Here is a 19,977-nt window from a genome sequence, read left to right as displayed (position 1 = left end):
AGTAAGTCTAATAATTGCAAGATATTGAAACACATTAAATACGTTTAAATCCGCGATGAAACCCCTCACAATGCAAAAATAACTCGGGTCACTGCGGACAGCGGTAGGAAACAAAGGGAAACGGTGACAACCGGGGCTGCCCCCGACTAGTCGCGATGTATGGACACTCTTTCAAAAGACATCTCAACCCCTCACAAGGTATGGACTGTATTTGGACTCGATTCAAAGAAACTGGAATGAGCGTGTGTGTCTCAGGGAAACGCAAACATTGAGTACTTGCTGTTATCTCTAACACGGTGAAATTTTTACATGGAATAATGTGGCTGTGAGTACACTGTAAGAGGGAAGAAAGCCTCTACCTTTGATAGAAACATATTGACTTTTTATCGATGGAGGGATATTATTAAGGGGATCATGAACTTAAGGTAGGAGGGGTATAAAGGAAACAAGATCTGGCCAGGGGTTGGTGATTTCTTGAGTCAGAGGAGTGCGAGAGTATTCTACTATTCTTTCCGATTTTGCTTCTATTTCAAATTTTCCATAATGAAACGTTTCCAAGGATACCATGAACAGGGTCAAAAACAAGCTGCAAACAGGACAAGGTATCTGTTGCACATATAATTGGCAAAATATTACTGTTACAGGATATCTACGTTTAATATGCTTAATACGCCTTTGGCCCCGTGTCCTCATTATTAGTCAAGGAAATACAGAATAAAAAATGAAGCCAGATATAGTTTCCAACTCACCAGATTGAGGAAACTTAAGAAACTGATCACTGTGTTGGCTTTGAGGAAAACTCTTGCACACACCCTGCTGATATGGGAGGCGAAATTATAGAACCATTTGGAAAGCAATGTAGCATAAATGGATATGAATAAACGCTGGCATAATTCAGGAGCAAGCATATTCTCTGAGTAGCACGTACCAGAGAGAAGATAGGGCACATGTGACCAGGAAGCATCTAGGGTAATCCTCACGGGAGCCCCTTGTACACGGACCTAGTCAAAGATCGCATAAAGATTCTTCGACTGATTCGTGCAGTGCCATTCTCTAGCAGCGCTGATGAACTGCAGCTTCCTGTGTAAGCGAGGAGTATTCTCCAAACAGAAGGTTTCCCCTGGCACACAAGTTGCCCAGAAGGAATCCAGAATGGTTCCACATGTATTCTATAAACTGTGAAATTAACAAACTACCTCAATGAGATAGTCCTATAACAGAGAGCAAAAACTTTCAAAGGAAAAGCAAGGAAAAGGATGACAGTCGAGATGGGATTTGTTTGGGAGAAGCGTTTTTGTGGTTCCACGCCTTGAGACAAAGATACACAGCGGCTTCCCACATATGCATCAACTCCCATTTTTATAAGGTGAGTGGTGGGGTTTTGGTACGGTTAATTCGATTTAATATAATAGTCATAATGATAATCATGATCATGATCATCATTCTTTAACATATCCCTTTCCCAAATTAAAAGAAAAAGAGAAAGAAGCAGATTGTAAGTTTCTAGTTATAAACCCTGTTTAAATGGGATTATTTATTAATGTGGGGGAAATGATTAGTTTGGGGACTCTGTGTCCGTCTATCGAGGACTACGGGGTAGCCTCTCCATCGATTGGAGCCATCATGTACGTTTTTGCTAAGTTTTCCATCTAAGTTGGCACCTTTGCCCCGTAGGTGCTGTGTGGATTTTCTGTGACTTTGAATGTTATCCTTTTCAAGAATTGCATTCATTATTGTGTATTTGCGAGGAAATAAGAAATATCGAAACTATCGATCGAATGTTGATTTCATCTAGAGCTATCTTGCTGGACTCACCTAGGATTTCTACAGGTCTCCCGCGCATAGGGGCAAACATTCTCTTTTGAGAACCGTAGGAGGTGAGGAAAATGAAGAAAGGTGATTTTCCTTTCCCATATATTGTTAGTGTTTTCCCTTGTTGTAGTATGTTTTTGGAGCATCTCTTGCAGTATCGAACAGAAGGATTTCCTATCGACACCCTGGTCTTGCTCGTGACTGTCCAAAGAATGCTTCTACTTCTTAATCCTTCAGAATATGTTCTAAAGATTTAGACGTTTGAAAAGTGTTTCTAGATGTCTTCGCCTCTGGATTCCTGAATTATGTTACCGTGAACGAATAGCCAGCTGTTTAGATTCTCTTCTTCTGCATATGTGGATAGGGTCCAATTTTTCCTGTCCTAGGGTGGTAACGTGGTCATCTCCTTGGACAACTTTAGACTGTGTCCTGAATTCAGAGCCGGTCGGTCAGAAGTTCCGGAGGCCCGGACCTGCGGCAGGTGTGTGAGGGGCGACAGCCTCGGGGACTGAGCCTCCACATCTCCAATCTGACCCTGTCTCCAGGGGCCACGGGGCAGGGTCCGGGCCGGCCGGGGGCGGAGCCGGGCCGGGCGCGGAGGGCGAAGGCCCCCCCCTCCCCTTCCCAGCCCAGGGGGGCGGGACAGAAAAAGAAGCAGAGCAAAAAGCCTACGGCACCCGGGATTCCCAGGCGGTCTCCCATCCAAGTACTAACCGGGCCCGACCCTGCTTAGCTTCTGAGGTGAGACGAGATCGGGCGCGTTCAGGGCGGTCTGGCCGTAGACGAGGGCGGCCGCCCCCGGACGCCTCAAGAGGCCGATCTGCTGCGACGCGTCCCTCCCTGCGCAGTCGGGTCCCTCCCGCCGCCCTGGCCCTTCGCTAGCCCACCTGCCCTTATCGGGGTGGGGGTGGGGGGCCAGGCGGAGCCTGACGGGTCTCGCGCGCGCACCCCCCCACCCCCACCCAAACCACGGACGCACCGCCGTCCCACACCCCGAGGAGCAGACCCACGGGCACGCGCGCAGGGACAGGCTTCCACGCGTGGGGGCGGAGGGCCGGAGCCGGAGAGTGCGCGAGAGAGGGCCCTCCGCCGGCCCACGCGAGGGCACGGTGGGGAGGGGCTTTGGGGCGGGGCCGGGAGGAGGAGGCAGGGCCGCGCCTGCCGCTGGTCCGTCACCCGGAGGTCCTGAAGATCTGCAGTGTCCCCCCCCCCACCCCGCCACCCCACCCCCGTCTGGGGAGGACCGTTCTGCCCCGATTCCCCTCAGGGCCTGCGTGTGGCAGCAGCCCCCGCGCGGGGGCGGGGGGCTGCGCGGGGGGCCGGAGCCGGCTATCCTGTGGCCCGGTGGGGTGGGGTTTGGGGTGTGTAGCCAGGGGTCCAGGGGCCGGTGGGTGGTTTGGGTTTGGGTGCGTGCGCTCCGTGTGCTGTTGTGTGTCCTCTCTGCCCAGGGGGCCAGCGAGTCGCCCTGTGCGGCGCGCCGGTGTGTCTCTCGGAGCCCCGTCGGCGGCGAGGAGCCCGCCCGGCGTGAGGCCCGGGCCCGAGGCCCGGGTGTGCGGCGGAGAGAAAGTGCACGGTGGGCCGGGTGTCCGGGGGCCCAGGACACGGTTTGCCGCCCTGGGCTGTCCCGCGCCGGGTGTACGCGATGTCCCGGAGTGCGGGGCGGCGGGTGCGGGGTCCGGGGGAGAGGAGACCCGGCGGCACTTAGGGATCCCGCCGCCCGGCCCCGGCCCGGTGTGGGGCCCAGGGTTGGGGCTCCGCTGCCGGCCCAACGGAACGCCTGGGACGCTCTGCCGCTGCCGCCACCTGGCGGTGGTGCTGCAGCGGGGGAGAGGGGAGGAAGCCCCGGGCGGGGGCAGCGGGTCGCGCCGAGGGGGGGGAGGGGCCGGGGCCCGAGGGCGAAAGTGGGGGCGGGCGCAGAAGGCGAGGGGGGGCCCCCCCACCCCCGACCCCCCGGCGGGCGGGACAAAAGAAGAAGCAAAAGCCTACAGCACCCGGTATTCCCAGGCGGTCTCCCATCCAAGTACTAACCGGGCCCGACCCTGCTTAGCTTCCCAGACCAGACGAGATCGGGCACGTTCAGGGTGCTATGGCCCTAGACGGCAGCGGCCGTCCCCGGACGCCTCGAGAGGCCCAGCTGCTACGCGGCCCTCCCGGCCCAGCGCCCCCCACCCGACCCCGCGCCCTCCTGCTGCCCAGTAGCCTTCAGAGCCTCGCTCTCTAGCTGCTACATACACACCAAACACTCAACACTTTGCCACAAACACATACACCTATGACAACAAAAATCAAGCACTCAATAGCACATCTATTCAAAGCACGGAGGACACAAACGGGAGGACAACGTGTGACTTGTCAGATTCTACAGACGTCAGGAGCCCACATGAAGGCTCAGGGAAATATTCCAAAGGAGTGTGACGTGGCTCACAGCTCCTTGGACATGAGCAGACTGGCTTCGGCGGACGGCAGCTCTTACATTTTCACAGTGGAGCAGCCGGAAAAGTAGAAAGTTCCTTCCTCGCCTTTCCTACTTCATGCAGTGGGAACCAGTCCACGGTTCTATGGTGCATGGCTACGATTATTCTGTGGGATCCTGCAAAGAAGAAATGCTGTTGGCGTCTTTGGGGACTGGGAATTTGGGTGTGAGAGGAAGAGGTGAAATCGATCAAGTCATGTAAAAAAACTCTCAGTTCTCAGTTTGAACTTGGATTATCAGTGGAAACTCAATGTGTTTTCCTGTATTTTTTTTTCTTTTCTTCCTTTATTTTTTTTTTTCCCCATGGAAAGTGCCGAGACATAGGTGCGAACTCAACAGTAGGGCATTTCACCAGCATCTAGATCGTGGTCTCTGCCAACCATCGTTACTAAACGGTCCTAAGACTTACTGGAGACATAGGCTGACTTGAAGTCTGGGGCGGGAAACGGACGCTTCTTATCCTGGGAAGCGTGGATGCTATGATATCCAACAGGACGAGGGTCACGTCAAAAGACACAGGAACCAGAATGAGTAGACTCCCGATTGCCAGACACCGGACGGTTTGATCGCCAGTAAGTCTAATAATTGCAAGATATTGAAACACATTAAATACGTTTAAATCCGCGATGAAACCCCTCACAATGCAAAAATAACTCGGGTCACTGCGGACAGCGGTAGGAAACAAAGGGAAACGGTGACAACCGGGGCTGCCCCCGACTAGTCGCGATGTATGGACACTCTTTCAAAAGACATCTCAACCCCTCACAAGGTATGGACTGTATTTGGACTCGATTCAAAGAAACTGGAATGAGCGTGTGTGTCTCAGGGAAACGCAAACATTGAGTACTTGCTGTTATCTCTAACACGGTGAAATTTTTACATGGACTAATGTGGCTGTGAGTACACTGAAAGAGGGAAGAAAGCCTCTACCTTTGATAGAAACATATTGACTTTTTATCGATGGAGGGATATTATTAAGGGGATCATGAACTTAAGGTAGGAGGGGTATAAAGGAAACAAGATCTGGCCAGGGGTTGGTGATTTCTTGAGTCAGAGGAGTGCGAGAGTATTCTACTATTCTTTCCGATTTTGCTTCTATTTCAAATTTTCCATAATGAAACGTTTCCAAGGATACCATGAACAGGGTCAAAAACAAGCTGCAAACAGGACAAGGTATCTGTTGCACATATAATTGGCAAAATATTACTGTTACAGGATATCTACGTTTAATATGCTTAATACGCCTTTGGCCCCGTGTCCTCATTATTAGTCAAGGAAATACAGAATAAAAAATGAAGCCAGATATAGTTTCCAACTCACCAGATTGAGGAAACTTAAGAAACTGATCACTGTGTTGGCTTTGAGGAAAACTCTTGCACACACCCTGCTGATATGGGAGGCGAAATTATAGAACCATTTGGAAAGCAATGTAGCATAAATGGATATGAATAAACGCTGGCATAATTCAGGAGCAAGCATATTCTCTGAGTAGCACGTACCAGAGAGAAGATAGGGCACATGTGACCAGGAAGCATCTAGGGTAATCCTCACGGGAGCCCCTTGTACACGGACCTAGTCAAAGATCGCATAAAGATACTTCGACTGATTCGTGCAGTGCCATTCTCTAGCAGCGCTGATGAACTGCAGCTTCCTGTGTAAGCGAGGAGTATTCTCCAAACAGAAGGTTTCCCCTGGCACACAAGTTGCCCAGAAGGAATCCAGAATGGTTCCACATGTATTCTATAAACTGTGAAATTAACAAACTACCTCAATGAGATAGTCCTATAACAGAGAGCAAAAACTTTCAAAGGAAAAGCAAGGAAAAGGATGACAGTCGAGATGGGATTTGTTTGGGAGAAGCGTTTTTGTGGTTCCACGCCTTGAGACAAAGATACACAGCGGCTTCCCACATATGCATCAACTCCCATTTTTATAAGGTGAGTGGTGGGGTTTTGGTACGGTTAATTCGATTTAATATAATAGTCATAATGATAATCATGATCATGATCATCATTCTTTAACATATCCCTTTCCCAAATTAAAAGAAAAAGAGAAAGAAGCAGATTGTAAGTTTCTAGTTATAAACCCTGTTTAAATGGGATTATTTATTAATGTGGGGGAAATGATTAGTTTGGGGACTCTGTGTCCGTCTATCGAGGACTACGGGGTAGCCTCTCCATCGATTGGAGCCATCATGTACGTTTTTGCTAAGTTTTCCATCTAAGTTGGCACCTTTGCCCCGTAGGTGCTGTGTGGATTTTCTGTGACTTTGAATGTTATCCTTTTCAAGAATTGCATTCATTATTGTGTATTTGCGAGGAAATAAGAAATATCGAAACTATCGATCGAATGTTGATTTCATCTAGAGCTATCTTGCTGGACTCACCTAGGATTTCTACAGGTCTCCCGCGCATAGGGGCAAACATTCTCTTTTGAGAACCGTAGGAGGTGAGGAAAATGAAGAAAGGTGATTTTCCTTTCCCATATATTGTTAGTGTTTTCCCTTGTTGTAGTATGTTTTTGGAGCATCTCTTGCAGTATCGAACAGAAGGATTTCCTATCGACACCCTGGTCTTGCTCGTGACTGTCCAAAGAATGCTTCTACTTCTTAATCCTTCAGAATATGTTCTAAAGATTTAGACGTTTGAAAAGTGTTTCTAGATGTCTTCGCCTCTGGATTCCTGAATTATGTTACCGTGAACGAATAGCCAGCTGTTTAGATTCTCTTCTTCTGCATATGTGGATAGGGTCCAATTTTTCCTGTCCTAGGGTGGTAACGTGGTCATCTCCTTGGACAACTTTAGACTGTGTCCTGAATTCAGAGCCGGTCGGTCAGAAGTTCCGGAGGCCCGGACCTGCGGCAGGTGTGTGAGGGGCGACAGCCTCGGGGACTGAGCCTCCACATCTCCAATCTGACCCTGTCTCCAGGGGCCACGGGGCAGGGTCCGGGCCGGCCGGGGGCGGAGCCGGGCCGGGCGCGGAGGGCGAAGGCCCCCCCCTCCCCTTCCCAGCCCAGGGGGGCGGGACAGAAAAAGAAGCAGAGCAAAAAGCCTACGGCACCCGGGATTCCCAGGCGGTCTCCCATCCAAGTACTAACCGGGCCCGACCCTGCTTAGCTTCTGAGGTGAGACGAGATCGGGCGCGTTCAGGGCGGTCTGGCCGTAGACGAGGGCGGCCGCCCCCGGACGCCTCAAGAGGCCGATCTGCTGCGACGCGTCCCTCCCTGCGCAGTCGGGTCCCTCCCGCCGCCCTGGCCCTTCGCTAGCCCACCTGCCCTTATCGGGGTGGGGGTGGGGGGCCAGGCGGAGCCTGACGGGTCTCGCGCGCGCACCCCCCCACCCCCACCCAAACCACGGACGCACCGCCGTCCCACACCCCGAGGAGCAGACCCACGGGCACGCGCGCAGGGACAGGCTTCCACGCGTGGGGGCGGAGGGCCGGAGCCGGAGAGTGCGCGAGAGAGGGCCCTCCGCCGGCCCACGCGAGGGCACGGTGGGGAGGGGCTTTGGGGCGGGGCCGGGAGGAGGAGGCAGGGCCGCGCCTGCCGCTGGTCCGTCACCCGGAGGTCCTGAAGATCTGCAGTGTCCCCCCCCCACCCCGCCACCCCACCCCCGTCTGGGGAGGACCGTTCTGCCCCGATTCCCCTCAGGGCCTGCGTGTGGCAGCAGCCCCCGCGCGGGGGCGGGGGGCTGCGCGGGGGGCCGGAGCCGGCTATCCTGTGGCCCGGTGGGGTGGGGTTTGGGGTGTGTAGCCAGGGGTCCAGGGGCCGGTGGGTGGTTTGGGTTTGGGTGCGTGCGCTCCGTGTGCTGTTGTGTGTCCTCTCTGCCCAGGGGGCCAGCGAGTCGCCCTGTGCGGCGCGCCGGTGTGTCTCTCGGAGCCCCGTCGGCGGCGAGGAGCCCGCCCGGCGTGAGGCCCGGGCCCGAGGCCCGGGTGTGCGGCGGAGAGAAAGTGCACGGTGGGCCGGGTGTCCGGGGGCCCAGGACACGGTTTGCCGCCCTGGGCTGTCCCGCGCCGGGTGTACGCGATGTCCCGGAGTGCGGGGCGGCGGGTGCGGGGTCCGGGGGAGAGGAGACCCGGCGGCACTTAGGGATCCCGCCGCCCGGCCCCGGCCCGGTGTGGGGCCCAGGGTTGGGGCTCCGCTGCCGGCCCAACGGAACGCCTGGGACGCTCTGCCGCTGCCGCCACCTGGCGGTGGTGCTGCAGCGGGGGAGAGGGGAGGAAGCCCCGGGCGGGGGCAGCGGGTCGCGCCGAGGGGGGGGGAGGGGCCGGGGCCCGAGGGCGAAAGTGGGGGCGGGCGCAGAAGGCGAGGGGGGGCCCCCCCACCCCCGACCCCCCGGCGGGCGGGACAAAAGAAGAAGCAAAAGCCTACAGCACCCGGTATTCCCAGGCGGTCTCCCATCCAAGTACTAACCGGGCCCGACCCTGCTTAGCTTCCCAGACCAGACGAGATCGGGCACGTTCAGGGTGCTATGGCCCTAGACGGCAGCGGCCGTCCCCGGACGCCTCGAGAGGCCCAGCTGCTACGCGGCCCTCCCGGCCCAGCGCCCCCCACCCGACCCCGCGCCCTCCTGCTGCCCAGTAGCCTTCAGAGCCTCGCTCTCTAGCTGCTACATACACACCAAACACTCAACACTTTGCCACAAACACATACACCTATGACAACAAAAATCAAGCACTCAATAGCACATCTATTCAAAGCACGGAGGACACAAACGGGAGGACAACGTGTGACTTGTCAGATTCTACAGACGTCAGGAGCCCACATGAAGGCTCAGGGAAATATTCCAAAGGAGTGTGACGTGGCTCACAGCTCCTTGGACATGAGCAGACTGGCTTCGGCGGACGGCAGCTCTTACATTTTCACAGTGGAGCAGCCGGAAAAGTAGAAAGTTCCTTCCTCGCCTTTCCTACTTCATGCAGTGGGAACCAGTCCACGGTTCTATGGTGCATGGCTACGATTATTCTGTGGGATCCTGCAAAGAAGAAATGCTGTTGGCGTCTTTGGGGACTGGGAATTTGGGTGTGAGAGGAAGAGGTGAAATCGATCAAGTCATGTAAAAAAACTCTCAGTTCTCAGTTTGAACTTGGATTATCAGTGGAAACTCAATGTGTTTTCCTGTATTTTTTTTTCTTTTCTTCCTTTATTTTTTTTTTTCCCCATGGAAAGTGCCGAGACATAGGTGCGAACTCAACAGTAGGGCATTTCACCAGCATCTAGATCGTGGTCTCTGCCAACCATCGTTACTAAACGGTCCTAAGACTTACTGGAGACATAGGCTGACTTGAAGTCTGGGGCGGGAAACGGACGCTTCTTATCCTGGGAAGCGTGGATGCTATGATATCCAACAGGACGAGGGTCACGTCAAAAGACACAGGAACCAGAATGAGTAGACTCCCGATTGCCAGACACCGGACGGTTTGATCGCCAGTAAGTCTAATAATTGCAAGATATTGAAACACATTAAATACGTTTAAATCCGCGATGAAACCCCTCACAATGCAAAAATAACTCGGGTCACTGCGGACAGCGGTAGGAAACAAAGGGAAACGGTGACAACCGGGGCTGCCCCCGACTAGTCGCGATGTATGGACACTCTTTCAAAAGACATCTCAACCCCTCACAAGGTATGGACTGTATTTGGACTCGATTCAAAGAAACTGGAATGAGCGTGTGTGTCTCAGGGAAACGCAAACATTGAGTACTTGCTGTTATCTCTAACACGGTGAAATTTTTACATGGACTAATGTGGCTGTGAGTACACTGAAAGAGGGAAGAAAGCCTCTACCTTTGATAGAAACATATTGACTTTTTATCGATGGAGGGATATTATTAAGGGGATCATGAACTTAAGGTAGGAGGGGTATAAAGGAAACAAGATCTGGCCAGGGGTTGGTGATTTCTTGAGTCAGAGGAGTGCGAGAGTATTCTACTATTCTTTCCGATTTTGCTTCTATTTCAAATTTTCCATAATGAAACGTTTCCAAGGATACCATGAACAGGGTCAAAAACAAGCTGCAAACAGGACAAGGTATCTGTTGCACATATAATTGGCAAAATATTACTGTTACAGGATATCTACGTTTAATATGCTTAATACGCCTTTGGCCCCGTGTCCTCATTATTAGTCAAGGAAATACAGAATAAAAAATGAAGCCAGATATAGTTTCCAACTCACCAGATTGAGGAAACTTAAGAAACTGATCACTGTGTTGGCTTTGAGGAAAACTCTTGCACACACCCTGCTGATATGGGAGGCGAAATTATAGAACCATTTGGAAAGCAATGTAGCATAAATGGATATGAATAAACGCTGGCATAATTCAGGAGCAAGCATATTCTCTGAGTAGCACGTACCAGAGAGAAGATAGGGCACATGTGACCAGGAAGCATCTAGGGTAATCCTCACGGGAGCCCCTTGTACACGGACCTAGTCAAAGATCGCATAAAGATACTTCGACTGATTCGTGCAGTGCCATTCTCTAGCAGCGCTGATGAACTGCAGCTTCCTGTGTAAGCGAGGAGTATTCTCCAAACAGAAGGTTTCCCCTGGCACACAAGTTGCCCAGAAGGAATCCAGAATGGTTCCACATGTATTCTATAAACTGTGAAATTAACAAACTACCTCAATGAGATAGTCCTATAACAGAGAGCAAAAACTTTCAAAGGAAAAGCAAGGAAAAGGATGACAGTCGAGATGGGATTTGTTTGGGAGAAGCGTTTTTGTGGTTCCACGCCTTGAGACAAAGATACACAGCGGCTTCCCACATATGCATCAACTCCCATTTTTATAAGGTGAGTGGTGGGGTTTTGGTACGGTTAATTCGATTTAATATAATAGTCATAATGATAATCATGATCATGATCATCATTCTTTAACATATCCCTTTCCCAAATTAAAAGAAAAAGAGAAAGAAGCAGATTGTAAGTTTCTAGTTATAAACCCTGTTTAAATGGGATTATTTATTAATGTGGGGGAAATGATTAGTTTGGGGACTCTGTGTCCGTCTATCGAGGACTACGGGGTAGCCTCTCCATCGATTGGAGCCATCATGTACGTTTTTGCTAAGTTTTCCATCTAAGTTGGCACCTTTGCCCCGTAGGTGCTGTGTGGATTTTCTGTGACTTTGAATGTTATCCTTTTCAAGAATTGCATTCATTATTGTGTATTTGCGAGGAAATAAGAAATATCGAAACTATCGATCGAATGTTGATTTCATCTAGAGCTATCTTGCTGGACTCACCTAGGATTTCTACAGGTCTCCCGCGCATAGGGGCAAACATTCTCTTTTGAGAACCGTAGGAGGTGAGGAAAATGAAGAAAGGTGATTTTCCTTTCCCATATATTGTTAGTGTTTTCCCTTGTTGTAGTATGTTTTTGGAGCATCTCTTGCAGTATCGAACAGAAGGATTTCCTATCGACACCCTGGTCTTGCTCGTGACTGTCCAAAGAATGCTTCTACTTCTTAATCCTTCAGAATATGTTCTAAAGATTTAGACGTTTGAAAAGTGTTTCTAGATGTCTTCGCCTCTGGATTCCTGAATTATGTTACCGTGAACGAATAGCCAGCTGTTTAGATTCTCTTCTTCTGCATATGTGGATAGGGTCCAATTTTTCCTGTCCTAGGGTGGTAACGTGGTCATCTCCTTGGACAACTTTAGACTGTGTCCTGAATTCAGAGCCGGTCGGTCAGAAGTTCCGGAGGCCCGGACCTGCGGCAGGTGTGTGAGGGGCGACAGCCTCGGGGACTGAGCCTCCACATCTCCAATCTGACCCTGTCTCCAGGGGCCACGGGGCAGGGTCCGGGCCGGCCGGGGGCGGAGCCGGGCCGGGCGCGGAGGGCGAAGGCCCCCCCCTCCCCTTCCCAGCCCAGGGGGGCGGGACAGAAAAAGAAGCAGAGCAAAAAGCCTACGGCACCCGGGATTCCCAGGCGGTCTCCCATCCAAGTACTAACCGGGCCCGACCCTGCTTAGCTTCCGAGGTGAGACGAGATCGGGCGCGTTCAGGGCGGTCTGGCCGTAGACGAGGGCGGCCGCCCCCGGACGCCTCAAGAGGCCGATCTGCTGCGACGCGTCCCTCCCTGCGCAGTCGGGTCCCTCCCGCCGCCCTGGCCCTTCGCTAGCCCACCTGCCCTTATCGGGGTGGGGGTGGGGGGCCAGGCGGAGCCTGACGGGTCTCGCGCGCGCACCCCCCCACCCCCACCCAAACCACGGACGCACCGCCGTCCCACACCCCGAGGAGCAGACCCACGGGCACGCGCGCAGGGACAGGCTTCCACGCGTGGGGGCGGAGGGCCGGAGCCGGAGAGTGCGCGAGAGAGGGCCCTCCGCCGGCCCACGCGAGGGCACGGTGGGGAGGGGCTTTGGGGCGGGGCCGGGAGGAGGAGGCAGGGCCGCGCCTGCCGCTGGTCCGTCACCCGGAGGTCCTGAAGATCTGCAGTGTCCCCCCCCCACCCCGCCACCCCACCCCCGTCTGGGGAGGACCGTTCTGCCCCGATTCCCCTCAGGGCCTGCGTGTGGCAGCAGCCCCCGCGCGGGGGCGGGGGGCTGCGCGGGGGGCCGGAGCCGGCTATCCTGTGGCCCGGTGGGGTGGGGTTTGGGGTGTGTAGCCAGGGGTCCAGGGGCCGGTGGGTGGTTTGGGTTTGGGTGCGTGCGCTCCGTGTGCTGTTGTGTGTCCTCTCTGCCCAGGGGGCCAGCGAGTCGCCCTGTGCGGCGCGCCGGTGTGTCTCTCGGAGCCCCGTCGGCGGCGAGGAGCCCGCCCGGCGTGAGGCCCGGGCCCGAGGCCCGGGTGTGCGGCGGAGAGAAAGTGCACGGTGGGCCGGGTGTCCGGGGGCCCAGGACACGGTTTGCCGCCCTGGGCTGTCCCGCGCCGGGTGTACGCGATGTCCCGGAGTGCGGGGCGGCGGGTGCGGGGTCCGGGGGAGAGGAGACCCGGCGGCACTTAGGGATCCCGCCGCCCGGCCCCGGCCCGGTGTGGGGCCCAGGGTTGGGGCTCCGCTGCCGGCCCAACGGAACGCCTGGGACGCTCTGCCGCTGCCGCCACCTGGCGGTGGTGCTGCAGCGGGGGAGAGGGGAGGAAGCCCCGGGCGGGGGCAGCGGGTCGCGCCGAGGGGGGGGAGGGGCCGGGGCCCGAGGGCGAAAGTGGGGGCGGGCGCAGAAGGCGAGGGGGGGCCCCCCCACCCCCGACCCCCCGGCGGGCGGGACAAAAGAAGAAGCAAAAGCCTACAGCACCCGGTATTCCCAGGCGGTCTCCCATCCAAGTACTAACCGGGCCCGACCCTGCTTAGCTTCCCAGACCAGACGAGATCGGGCACGTTCAGGGTGCTATGGCCCTAGACGGCAGCGGCCGTCCCCGGACGCCTCGAGAGGCCCAGCTGCTACGCGGCCCTCCCGGCCCAGCGCCCCCCACCCGACCCCGCGCCCTCCTGCTGCCCAGTAGCCTTCAGAGCCTCGCTCTCTAGCTGCTACATACACACCAAACACTCAACACTTTGCCACACACACATACACCAATGACAACAAAATTCAAACACTCAATAGCACATCTATTCGAAGCACGGAGGACACAAACGGGAGGACAATGTGTGACTTGTCACATTCTACAGACGTCAGGAGCCCACAGGAAGGCTCAGGGAAATATGCCAAAGGAGTGTGACGTGGCTCAGAGCTCCTTGGACATGAGCAGACTGGCTTCGGCGGACGGCAGCTCTTACATTTTCACAGTGGAGCCGGAACAATAGAAGGTTCCTTCCTCGCCTTTCCTACTTCATGCAGTAGGAACCAGTCCACGGTTCTATGGTGCATGGCTACGGTTATTCTGTGGGATCCTGCAAACGAGAAATGCTGTTGGTGTCTTTGGGTACTGGGAATCTGGGTGTGAGAGGAAGAGGTGAAATCGGTAAAGTAATGTAAAAAAACTCTGAGTTCTCAGGTTGAACTTGGATTATCAGTGTAAACTCAATGTGTTTTCCTGTAATTTTCTTTTCTTTTCTTTCTTTCTTTCTTTCTTTCTTTCTTTCTTTTTTTTTTTTTTAAGTTTTTCCACGGAAAGTGCTGAGACATAGGTGCGAACTCGACACTAGTGCATTTCACCAGCATCTAGATTGTGGTCTCCGCCAACCATCGTTATTAAACGGTCCTAAGACTTACTGGAGACATATGCTGACTTGAAGTCTGGGGCGGGAAACGCACGCTTCTCATACTGGGAAGCGCGGATGCTACCATATCCAACAGGACGAGGGTCACGTCAAAAGACACAGGAACCAGAATGAGTAGACTCCCGTTTGCCAAACACAGGACGGTTTGATCGCCAGCAAGTCTAATAATTGCAAGATATTGAAACACGTTAAATACGTTTAAATCCACGATGAAACCCCTCACAATGCAAAAATAGCTCGGGTCACTGCGGACAGCGGTAGGAAACAAAGGGAAATGGTGACAACCGGGGCTGCCCCCGACTAGTCGCGATGTATGGACACTCTTTCAAAAGACATCTCAACCCCTCACAAGGTATGGACTGTATTTGGACTGGATTCAAAGAAACTGAAATGAGCGTGTGTGTCTCAGGGAAACGCAAACATTGAGTACTTGCTGTTATCTCTAACACGGTGAAATTTTTACATGGAATAAGGTGGCTGTGAGTACACTGAAAAAGGGAAGAAAGCCTCTACCTTTGATAGAAACATATTGACTTTTTATCGTTGGAGGGATATTATTAAGGGGATCATGAACTTAAGGTAGGAGGGGTATAAAAGAAACAAGATCTGGCCAGGGGTTGGTGATTTCTTGAGTCAGGGTAGTGAGAAATTATTCTACTATTCTTTCCGATTTTGTTTCTATTTCAAATTTTCCATAATAAAAAGTTTCCAAAGATACCATGAAGAGGGTCAAAAACAAGCTGCAAACAGGACAAGGTATCTGTAGCCCATATAATTGGCAGAATATTACTGTTACAGAATATCTACGTTTAATACGCTTAATACGCCTTTGGCCCCGTGTCCTCATTATTGGTCAAGGAAATGCAGAATAAAAAATGAAGCCAGATATAGTTTCAAACTCACCAGATTGAGGAAACTTAAGAAACTGATCACTGTGTTGGCTTTGAGGAAAACTCTTGCACATACCCTGCTGATATGGGAGGCGAAATTATAGGACCATTTGGAAAACACTGTAGCCTAAATGGAAATGAATAAACACTGGCATAATTCAGGAGCAAGCATATTCTCTGAGTAGCACGTACCAGAGAGAAGATAGGGCACATGTGACCAGGAAGCATCTAGGGTAATCCTCACGGGAGCCCCTTGTACACGGACCTAGTCAAAGATCGGATAAAGATACTTCCGACTGATTCGTGCAGTGCCATTCTCTAGCAGCGCTGATGAACTGCAGCTTCCTGTGTAAGCGAGGAGTATTCTCCAAACAGAAGGTTTCCCCTGGCACACAAGTTACCCAGAAGGAATCCAGAATGGTTCCACATCTATTCTATAAACTGTGAAATTAACAAACTACCTCAATGAGATAGTCCTATAACAGAGAACAAAAACTTTCAAAGGAAAAGCAAGGAAAAGGATGACAGTCGAGATGGGATTTGTTTGGGAGAAGCGTTTTTGTGGTTCCACGCCTTGAGAAAAAGATACACAGCGGCTTCCGACATATGCATCAACTCCCATTTTTATAAGGTGAGTGGTGGGGTTTTGGTACGGTTAATTCGATTTAATATAATAATCATAATGATAATCATGATCATTATCATCATTCTTTAACATATCCCTTTCCCAAATTAAAAGGAAAAGAGAAAGAAGCAGATTGTAAGTTTCTAGTTATAAACCCTGTTTAAATGGGATTATTTATTAATGTGGGGGAAATGATTAGTTTGGGGACTCTGTGTCCGTCTATCGAGGACTACGGGATAGCCTCTCCATCGATGGGAGCCATCATGTACGTTTTTGCTAAGTTTTCCATCGAAGTTGGCACCTTTGCCCCGTAGGTGCTGGGTGGATTTTCTGTGACTTTGAATGTTATCCTTTTCAAGAATTGCATTCATTATTGTGTATTTGCGAGGAAACAAGAAATATCGAAACTATCGATCGAATGTTGATTTCATCTAGAGCTATCTTGCTGGACTCACCTAGGATTTCTACAGGTCTCCCGCGCATAGGGGCAAACATTCTATTTTGAGAACCGTAGGAGGTGAGGAAAATGAAGAAAGGTGATTTTCCTTTCCCATATATTGTTAGTGTTTTCCCTTGTTGTAGTATGTTTTTGGAGCGTCTCTTGCAGTATCGAACAGAAGGATTTCCTATCGACACCCTGGTCTTGCTCGTGACTGTCCAAAGAATGCTTCTACTTCTTAATCCTTCAGAATATTTTCTAAAGATTTAGACGTTTGAAAAGTGTTTCTAGATGTCTTCGCATCTGGATTCTTAAGTTATGTTCCCGTGAACGGATAGCCAACTGTTTAGATTCTGTTCTTCTGCATATATGGATAGGATCCAATTTTTCCTTTCCCAGGGTGGTAACGTGGTCATCTCCTTGGACAACTTTAGACTGTGTCCTGAATTCAGAGCCGGTCGGTCCGAAGTTCCGGAGGCCCGGGCCTGCGGCAGGTGTGTGAGGGGCGGCAGCCTCGGGGACTGAGCCTCCACATCTGCAATCTGACCCTCTCTCCAGGGGCCACGGGGCGGGGTCCGGGCCGGCCGGGGGCGGGAGCCGGGGCGGGCGCGGAGGGCGAAGGCCCCCCCTCCCCTTCCCAGCCCAGGGGGGCGGGGCAGAAAGAGAGGCAGAGCAAAAAGCCTAGGGCTTTCCCGGGATTCCCAGGCGGTCTCCCATCCAAGTACTAACCGGGCCCGACCCTGCTTAGCTTCCGAGGTGAGACGAGATCGGGCGCGTTCAGGGTGGTCTGGCCGTAGACGAGGGCGGCCGCCCCCGGACGCCTCAAGAGGCCGAGCTGCTGCGACGCGTCCCTCCCTGCGCAGTCGGGTCCCTCCCGCCGCCCTGGCCCTTCGCTAGCCCACCTGCCCGGATCGGGGTGGGGGTGGGGGGCCAGGCGGAGCCTGACGGGTCTCGCGCGCGCACCCTCCCACCCCCACCCAAACCACGGACGCACCGCCGTCCCACAGCCCGAGGAGCAGACCCACGGGCACGCGCGCAGGGACAGGCTTCCACGCGTGGGAGCGGAGGGCCGGAGCCGGAGAGTGCGCGAGAGAGGGCCCTCCGCCGGCCCACGCGAGGGCACGGTGGGGAGGGGCTTTGGGGCGGGGCCGGGAGGAGGAGGCAGGGCCGTGCCTGCCGCTGGTCCGTCACCCGGAGGTCCTGAAGATCTGCAGTGTCCCCCCCCACCCCGCCACCCCACCCCCGTCTGGGGAGGACCGTTCTGCCCCGATTCCCCTCAGGGCCTGCGTGTGGCAGCAGCCCCCGCGCGGGGGCGGGGGGCGGCGCGGGGGGCCAGAGCCGGCTATCCTGTGGCCCGCCGGGGTGGGGTTTGGGGTGTGTAGCCAGGGGTCAAGGGGCCGGTGGGTGGTTTGGGTTTGGGTGCGTGCGCTCCGTGTGCTGTTGTGTGTCCTCTCTGCCCAGGTGGCCAGCGACTCGCCCTGTGCGGCGCGCCGGTGTGTCTCTCGGGAGCCCCGTCGGCGGCGAGGAGCCCGCCCGGCGTGAGGCCCGGGCCCGAGGCCCGGGTGTGCGGCGGAGAGAAAGTGCACGGTGGGCCGGGTGTCCGGGGGCCCAGGACACGGTTTGCCGCCGTGGGCTGTCCCGCGCCGGGTGTACGCGATGTCCCGGAGTGCGGGGCGGCGGGTGCGGGGTCGGGGGGAGAGGAGACCCAGCGGCACTTAGGGATCCCGCCGCCCGGCCCCGGCCCGGTGTGGGGCCCAGGGTTGGGGCTCCGCTGCCGGCCCAACGGAACGCCTGGGACGCTCTGCCGCTGCCGCCACCTGGCGGTGGTGCTGCAGCGGGGGAGAGGGGAGGAAGCCCCGGGCGGGGGGCAGCGGGTCGCGCCGAGGGGGGGGAGGGGCCGGGGCCCGAGGGCGAAAGTGGGGGCGGGCGCAGAAGGCGGGGGGCCCCCCCACCCCCGACCCCCCGGCGGGCGGGACAAAAGAAGAAGCAAAAGCCTACAGCACCCGGTATTCCCAGGCGGTCTCCCATCCAAGTACTAACCGGGCCCGACCCTGCTTAGCTTCCCAGACCAGACGAGATCGGGCACGTTCAGGGTGCTATGGCCCTAGACGGCAGCGGCCGTCCCCGGACGCCTCGAGAGGCCCAGCTGCTACGCGGCCCTCCCGGCCCAGCGCCCCCCACCCGACCCCGCGCCCTCCTGCTGCCCAGTAGCCTTCAGAGCCTCGCTCTCTAGCTGCTACATACACACCAAACACTCAACACTTTGCCACACACACATACACCAATGACAACAAAATTCAAACACTCAATAGCACATCTATTCGAAGCACGGAGGACACAAACGGGAGGACAATGTGTGACTTGTCACATTCTACAGACGTCAGGAGCCCACAGGAAGGCTCAGGGAAATATGCCAAAGGAGTGTGACGTGGCTCAGAGCTCCTTGGACATGAGCAGACTGGCTTCGGCGGACGGCAGCTCTTACATTTTCACAGTGGAGCCGGAACAATAGAAGGTTCCTTCCTCGCCTTTCCTACTTCATGCAGTAGGAACCAGTCCACGGTTCTATGGTGCATGGCTACGGTTATTCTGTGGGATCCTGCAAACGAGAAATGCTGTTGGTGTCTTTGGGTACTGGGAATCTGGGTGTGAGAGGAAGAGGTGAAATCGGTAAAGTAATGTAAAAAAACTCTGAGTTCTCAGGTTGAACTTGGATTATCAGTGTAAACTCAATGTGTTTTCCTGTAATTTTCTTTTCTTTTCTTTCTTTCTTTCTTTCTTTCTTTCTTTCTTTTTTTTTTTTTTTTAAGTTTTTCCACGGAAAGTGCTGAGACATAGGTGCGAACTCGACACTAGTGCATTTCACCAGCATCTAGATTGTGGTCTCCGCCAACCATCGTTATTAAACGGTCCTAAGACTTACTGGAGACATATGCTGACTTGAAGTCTGGGGCGGGAAACGCACGCTTCTCATACTGGGAAGCGCGGATGCTACCATATCCAACAGGACGAGGGTCACGTCAAAAGACACAGGAACCAGAATGAGTAGACTCCCGTTTGCCAAACACAGGACGGTTTGATCGCCAGCAAGTCTAATAATTGCAAGATATTGAAACACGTTAAATACGTTTAAATCCACGATGAAACCCCTCACAATGCAAAAATAGCTCGGGTCACTGCAGACAGCGGTAGGAAACAAAGGGAAATGGTGACAACCGGGGCTGCCCCCGACTAGTCGCGATGTATGGACACTCTTTCAAAAGACATCTCAACCCCTCACAAGGTATGGACTGTATTTGGACTGGATTCAAAGAAACTGAAATGAGCGTGTGTGTCTCAGGGAAACGCAAACATTGAGTACTTGCTGTTATCTCTAACACGGTGAAATTTTTACATGGAATAAGGTGGCTGTGAGTACACTGAAAAAGGGAAGAAAGCCTCTACCTTTGATAGAAACATATTGACTTTTTATCGTTGGAGGGATATTATTAAGGGGATCATGAACTTAAGGTAGGAGGGGTATAAAAGAAACAAGATCTGGCCAGGGGTTGGTGATTTCTTGAGTCAGGGTAGTGAGAAAGTA

At 53.9% G+C, this 19,977-nt stretch overlaps 1 non-coding gene and 7 pseudogenes across 1 annotated transcript; all 8 read right to left on the bottom strand.

Moving 5' to 3' along the window:
* Positions 1 to 2,477: 2,477 nt before the first annotated feature.
* On the bottom strand, positions 2,478 to 2,596 carry LOC123627950 (annotated as a pseudogene).
* Positions 2,597 to 3,791: 1,195 nt separating this feature from the next.
* Positions 3,792 to 3,910, bottom strand: LOC123627808 (annotated as a pseudogene).
* Positions 3,911 to 7,333: 3,423 nt separating this feature from the next.
* Positions 7,334 to 7,452, bottom strand: LOC123627949 (annotated as a pseudogene).
* Positions 7,453 to 8,647: 1,195 nt separating this feature from the next.
* On the bottom strand, positions 8,648 to 8,766 carry LOC123627806 (annotated as a pseudogene).
* Positions 8,767 to 12,189: 3,423 nt separating this feature from the next.
* LOC123627937 lies at positions 12,190 to 12,308 on the bottom strand. The gene has a single exon (XR_006731546.1). It is a non-coding gene; the product is annotated as a 5S ribosomal RNA (ribosomal RNA).
* Positions 12,309 to 13,502: 1,194 nt separating this feature from the next.
* LOC123627805 lies at positions 13,503 to 13,621 on the bottom strand (annotated as a pseudogene).
* A 3,451-nt stretch (positions 13,622 to 17,072) lies between these two features.
* On the bottom strand, positions 17,073 to 17,193 carry LOC123627846 (annotated as a pseudogene).
* Positions 17,194 to 18,385: 1,192 nt separating this feature from the next.
* LOC123627804 lies at positions 18,386 to 18,504 on the bottom strand (annotated as a pseudogene).
* Positions 18,505 to 19,977: the final 1,473 nt, after the last annotated feature.

The sequence above is a fragment of the Lemur catta genome, chromosome 27 (genome assembly GCF_020740605.2).
Source record: "Lemur catta isolate mLemCat1 chromosome 27, mLemCat1.pri, whole genome shotgun sequence".
NCBI lineage: Eukaryota > Metazoa > Chordata > Mammalia > Primates > Lemuridae > Lemur > Lemur catta.
Note: the sequence above shows the minus strand (reverse complement) of the source record. Positions and strands in the feature narration are given on the sequence as shown.